This window comes from Octodon degus, unplaced genomic scaffold (assembly GCF_000260255.1).
Source record: "Octodon degus isolate 3935 unplaced genomic scaffold, OctDeg1.0 scaffold00001, whole genome shotgun sequence".
In the NCBI taxonomy this organism is placed as follows: Eukaryota; Metazoa; Chordata; class Mammalia; order Rodentia; family Octodontidae; genus Octodon; species Octodon degus.
Genome location: NW_004524577.1, coordinates 40,142,408 through 40,149,242, shown reverse-complemented (window position 1 = coordinate 40,149,242; position 6,835 = coordinate 40,142,408). Strand labels below are relative to the sequence as shown.

Sequence of the window (6,835 nt, the reverse complement as noted above, 5' to 3'; positions counted from 1 at the left end):
ATTATTTTAAATCATTACACATTTCATATCAGAAGTGAAGTACTGCTAAAAATAATAAATTTGGTGACATTGTCTTAGCAATTGGGCATCCAAAAAATGAGGAAATTAATATTAGAAGATGGAAAGATAGCAAATTGTGATATCCAGAAGGAAAAACACACGATAAAACTGTCTTAAAGAAAGACTGTTGAGCAACTGAACCGTAACACTAGTGGAAATCTCTGGAAAAAGCAAGAGTGCATTTTTGCACTCTTGCTTTTAGCAAGCTATGACAGAAGACTCGTATGCTCAAATTCTGGCATGAAGACACACTTGCCCTGCATTGTGGACAGAGAGCCATTGATAGCCAAGGCCCAGGTTCACAGTCATGGTAGTCATGAGGACATTTTCAGACCCCAGTGGCTAGGTTCCAGGTATGAGATCTAGGCTGCTATGTAGCCTACATTTAAAGCTACATTAACATCCTCATTGGAGCATTTTTTGCTGTTCTCTTTTTTTCCCCATAATTTTATTGAGAAACAAATAGCAATGCGACAGTTTCAAACCAAATTGGTAGGACAGCTTCAATAATTAGCACTGCTGTTCTCTTTGTCTCTTGTTTTGTTCTGTTTTATGTTTTGCAGTGCTGGGGATTGAACCTAGGGCCTGTGTATGCAAGGCAAACATTTTTCCATTATGCCATCTCCCTATTCCCAGGCTAGTTTTTTCTGCCTGATTTGGCGTTGGTCCTGCTTTCTGCCTGGATCCCCCTAATTACTGCCCTACTTAAATATAGCTGAGTTCTTCAGACTCTTGGGATTCTTTTTCCTCTCAACATGTCTTCAGTAACTTCCTTTACTGTAGCCACAGTAAGTTTCTGTCACTTACAACTAGGGATCTTGGTAGAAAAGAAAGGAGGGTAGGGTGAAAGGAGCAGTTGCAATTAATCAGCAGTGAGGGTTGGGAGCTTGCACTTCTGGGTAGGGTGACATGCTGCACTTTCTCCAGCTTGGGGGTAGATTCTTTCCCAGCTCTTGGCTTCGGGCCACTAGGTAGGCTTAGCCAATGAGAGGTACTGGCAGATTGAAAGCCAAGTTAGTTGTGTTTATTCCCTTATCTCTTCCTACCCTATCCTGTCTCTCAACTTGGGGATGAGTTTATTGTTCATAGTGCCTGCAATTTCTTTCATGATGTTAGTTCCTGTGGGACATGTTCTCCCTTCTCATCGAGCTCCTGCTGAACAGCCCTTGCTGCAGTTTCGCATCCCAGCTATCCCAGCCATTATTCCCTGTGGTGTTTTAGCCCTTGAGGCAATAGCAAGTCCTGATGATGCTAGTGTATGACTTGCTCTTCCAGGTTTGCCCTCCAGCAATTCAATTTTTCTGAATTAAATGGACTGTCACTGAACTGAGTTTCACTTTCTCACTGCTGGGGCACAATACTCACAACTTAAAAGAAGAGGTATGTATTGGGGCTCATATTTTTGGTCCATGGTTGGCTGGCTCCAGAGCAGAGATGGCATGGTGGGAGGGACTGGGTGGAGGATGGCTGCTCAGGTCATTGTAGTCAAGAAACAGAAAATGTAGGGTGTTGCTGCAGGTGCAAATACACTTGGCCAGGTTGTGCCACCTCTTCCTACCAGAACCTTCCTTCTCATAGCAAATCAGCTATACCCACAATCCTATGACTTTCCAGAAGCCCCACATAGGAGGTAATGAGGCTTTGAGGGGATATATTCTCCATGTGAACCATAATCTGTCATCTGTTTGAAATACCTGAACTAGTTTGTTCTCCTCACAGGATGTAGAGTGAGGCATAAGTCAAGGATAGATTCACTAGAAAGGTGACATTTGATCAAAGATTCAAGAATAGAAGGAGGGGCCAGGGAGTTAGCTCAGCAGAGTAAACGTTTGCCTGGAAAACTCAAGGGCCTGAGTTCAATCCCTGGTTCTATGTATATATAAAAGTAGGAGTTAACCAGGTTGATATGTGAGACAAGTGTGTTCCAGACAGAGAGACTAAGCAGCACAGAACATTGATTATTAACAGAAGTTGCATAAGAAAATATTAGAGAGGGGAAGGAGACAGCAGCATCAGATGAAGTAAGAGTCATAATGGAGCACATACCAATTGCAGTGCGAAGACCCATCAAAGGGCTTTGAGCAAGGGAATCGTATAAATTGCTTTATATTCTGAGAAATCCATGGGGCCACTGTACCAAAAACATGCTGTCACAGGCAAGGATGGAAGAAGGGACACGTGTTAAAAGATTTGCAGCAATCTGGCAAGGGGTGCCGATAGCTTGGATCTGTGTGTTAGCAACAGAGTTGGTGGGAATGGTCACATTGGAGTGGTTCTTTGAGGGTAGAGCCAAAGGAATTTATTGTGGTAAGAAAGAAAGAATTAAGAAGGCTTTTAACGATGTCGCAAATATCACTGTGCTCTTCTAGTATTGGCACGTAGGCTTCCTCCTTTATGTCCTTCTGGACCTCTCCCAACATTAATGGTCAGAAGTCATTGAAGTCATCGCTGGAAACTGTGGGCCCTTGGCTGTTGTCAGAGCTCATGCCTAGGGACTTTTTAGCCACTCCGGCCATTGTTTTTCAGAAACATTCTAGCATGTTTCAGAGTGAGCACCACAAAGAGACAGGGAGATGTCAAGGAAAACGTAACCACGAACTGGAAGGATAAAGTTGCCCTCAGTGAAGGTAGGGCAGGCTGCGAGTGGAACAGATTTTAGGAAAATTGGGAGTTCTACTTTGGGTATTTTAATTTTGCAATATTAACTACATATCCAGGTGAGGAAATAGACAGGTAAAAATATAATTCTGCAAAGAAAGCAAAGGGGCTGGGTTGGAGAGTACGTGTGTGGGAGCTCTTCTTATATAAGTTAGACTGATGAGAGCCACGAGACTGGATACTGTTATTGAGGGAAAAGAAAAGAAGACCCAAGGATAAGCCTGGATGCCTCCAACATTGGTGGGCTGTGGAGAGAATCAATAAGCCCCAAGAGCAAAAAGGAACACCCAACTGAGGCAAGAGGGAAAGGTGGACGACGTGCTGTCCTAGGACCCGAGAGAAGCAAGTGGACTGAGTGAGAACTGGACAGGAAATGACACTAAGTGATAGGTCAGATGACAAGGAAGCTAAGGACTAAGTCTCAGTTTTATTTATGGAGAGAGAACTGGAATATTTCGGTAAGAGCAACGGGTGACCTTGGAGGGGAGCTTTCAGTGGAGTGGTGGGTAGGAAAGCAGGACCAGAGTTAGCTGAATACAGAACAGAAGGAAAAGGATCACAGGTAGGGTACAACCCCCACCCTGCCCCCCAGTGTTACTGCAAAGAGAGGAACAGCAGCTAGTGGAAGAAATTGGGTCAGAGTACGTTGTTCTTTTCTCAATGGGAGAATAACATCGTGCTGACAGCCAGAGAGAGTATTTCAGAGAAGAACAAGCCATTTATGGGTAAAGGGGAAGGGGTTGTATCTTAGACAGGTGGCTCAGGATGGGATTGACTCTTGTACATAAGTGAAAGGACAAGCTTTAGATAGGGGCATGAATAGCTCAGTTGTGGTAGCAGGAGGAAAAGTAGAGTATGTGAGTGCAGCTGCCGGTAAATGATAAGGTAAGGGCTGTCTGAAGACCTGTTCACATGGCTTCTATTTTCCCAGTGAAATATGCAGGCAGGAGTAAGACAGTGAGGACCAGAGAGCCAGTGATAGAGGCTTGAGGCTAGGAAAGAAGGTGTGAGAGGGTCGGCTACATAAGTGAGAAAATGAATGTGACAAGGTCCTAGGCCAGTTCAGTATCATTGCCGAGGAACATTAGGGCCAACTCGAGCTCTGTGGTGGGGTAAGACAAATAAGCTACGGCTCGGTGTTTGCCCACTGCAGAAGGGTTCAGGTAAGCGGGTGTGGATCAAGGCTCAAGAACTGCATCTCACAGACGTGGTAGTTTTGGTGAGTACAAGAGGTGAGGGGAGCAAGGCAGTAGTAGAGATTATTGGGGGAGCTAGCCATAAAATTTAGTCTGGATAAGAAGAGAGTGTTCTGGGGCTGGCAAGATAGCTCAGCAGACTAAGTGCCTGCTTTGGCAAGAGCAGGGACCAGAGTTCGATCCTCAGTCCCTAAGGGCACACTGGCCCGGCCCTGGGGGGTGTGCTTAGCCAGCAATGGAGTCCGGGCATGGTGACACACAGCTGCAGAGGCTGAAAACAGGAGGATCACAAGTCCGAGCTGTGGAGTAAGACCCTGTACCAAATACATAAATGAAAGAGAAAAAACAAAAAAAGAGAGTATTCTTATCAACAGAGGGAAAACTGGAATATTGCAGGAAGAACAACAGGTTGGCAGTTCTTAGGAATCAGGGAAGTTGGAGTATTCAGGCTCCTCCTAGTTCCTTATTCTCTCATCCACACATGGATTTTTTTATCCTCATGATCTGAGTTGTCACATTTCCATTTAGATATCAGGATAGAATAAATAAAAGCATTGAAAAGAAAGTGTGACTGGTACCCTTTTTTTTTTTTTTTTTCCAGAACCGGGGATTGAACTCAGACCCTTGCACTTGCCAGGCAAGTGCTTATTCTACTGAGCCATCTCCCCGGCCCCCTGGTACCCATTTTTAAAAGCAGTTGCTCAGAAGTGGCCATCTGATATTTCATTGGCTATCACCTCATCTGTTAGCTAGTTTTAGTAATTAGGAGGCTGGAAAACACAGGCTTTCTTCCAAAGACAGTTTTTTTAAAAAAGTTAATTACTAGGGGCCGGGGAGATGGCTCAGTGGAATAAGTGCTTCCTTGGCAAGCACAAGGGCCTGAGTTCAATCCCCAGTTCTGCAAAAAAAAAAAAAAAAAAGTTAATTACTAATAACAAAAGGAAGAAAATATATGCAGATGGATGGTTACCATATTTCTTGACTTCTGATATGTGCATTTTAACTCTTTTAAACAAAGATATAATTGGTACTGCATCAGGATTTAAGTGTTGTATTATTTTCTTTTATTAGTAAATGTGCATTTTATAGTTGATGACATCTTCTATCGGAAGACAGATGGTAGCATATTGCCAAGAGAAATAATACCGGATGGGGGGAATGAATTATCTTGGAAAGGTAAGGAATACTGAATATTTTGATGTTTTACATTTGAGAAAGAGACTTGTGGAAGGGAAGGGGATGAAAGAACCAAGAGGAGTTACATCCAGGGCCAACGTCCCACAATGAAAATAGTCACAGGATTCTGCACACATGGGCCAATAAAAATGACAAAAACTAAGAAAAGAGGAGATGCATCAAGTAGCAACTAAAAGAGAGAATCAAATACAAGTAGTGGAAAATTTAGGGCTGGAATTCAAGAGTGTGAAAGGGTATGCGATCAAATTTATGCGGGAAAATTACATTAAACTTTTAAGAATGCTGATTGTTTAGACTCTTGTTTTGCAAACATGATTTCAAGCGCAATTCTTTCTGATCGGTAGGAATTATTTCATGGGCTGACAATGCTTCAACAGTCTTTCAGGACGTCATGATAACTGTTTAAGACAATAAGGTATTAGTTTAAGGTTTTCAATTAAATTAGCAGTGAAAAACAAAATGTGCTTTTAAAAATTAGTTTCTAGTCCATATGCGATGATATAATTTTGTCATATCTATAGTGATTGTATGTGAAACTTCTGATAGAAGTGTCTGGTTTTAATTTATTTTTTTCTGGATACTTTATTAAAGAGCCATGTGTAAGGGGAAAAATTAAAAGCAGACAACTTCAGATCCACCGTAAATTTCACATGCCATCAGAAAGACTAGACCAGATGTTTCTTCGGCCACCGTGCTTGAATTGTAAGCAAAAAGTAAACTTGATTCACATTTTAATACTCCTTTTTTTTTTTTTTTGTCAGATCATATCTTTATTGGCATATTTTCTCATGCTCCTTAGCTAGCTGGGCACTGGCCAACGCTGTTGTTGATGTCATCTATGATGTTATGAGGGTGCCTGCTGTCCACGTTGTAGCCCACAGACTGGGCGGTCCCCAGGATCTCCTTAATGGTTCCGGAAAGTTCTCTGGATAAAGACCGGTGCCGCATCTGTCAGGCAATGTTGACAATCTCATCGAAATTGTCAACTGTGTTTAATGTTTTTCTGCTTCTTTCTGTCTCCTGGCGGCTCCTTGAGGACTTTGATGATCGGGGCAGAGGCAGAAGGCGCCACCTCAATCTGAGTGTATCTGTTCTGAATGGTCCATTTCACCGTAATCCGCAAGCCCTTCCAGTCATCAGTTGCCTTGGCGATGTCATCCCCCACTTTTTTTGGAGACAGACCCAAGAGACCAATCTTGGGGGCCAGGGCAGACGTGGCGCCACCTTCACCACCGGTGCACCTCAGGTACATGACTTTGATCTCGTTGGGGTCGAACTTGGGCGGCATGCTGGAGGTGGCTGGTGTCGGATGAATCTGGATTGGGGACGAAGAAGAAAGTTGCATCTCAGCCTTCTCCTAGCCGAAAGCTGAAAACTTAATTCTCTTATTGAAACAATAAAATGGTATTTGAACTTAGATAATATATGAAGCTTATTGGAATAATCTGTAGTTTGGCTGAAATTATAAAACGATAAATGCACATATCCAATTGTTTCTGTTCTAGTCTCAAGTTACTATCCAGTATTTGAAATGTGAGAAATAAGGAAATTAAAGAGTTATTAATTTTTTTTAATGCAATCCTACTAAAAAGTAGAATTAAACTTTCAGGTGTCTTGCCAGCAACATGGATACCTTATTCACAATATCCCATTAAGGTCTTCAGGAAATGACACATGATCAAAGAGGAAATTTTAGGAAGCAAAGCAATCATAGACCCAAGAGA

At 42.6% G+C, this 6,835-nt stretch overlaps 1 pseudogene; it reads right to left on the bottom strand.

Annotated features, from left to right (window-relative positions):
- Nucleotides 1-5,906: 5,906 nt before the first annotated feature.
- On the bottom strand, nucleotides 5,907-6,414 carry LOC101562897 (annotated as a pseudogene).
- Between the last annotated feature and the right edge of the window lie 421 nt (nucleotides 6,415-6,835).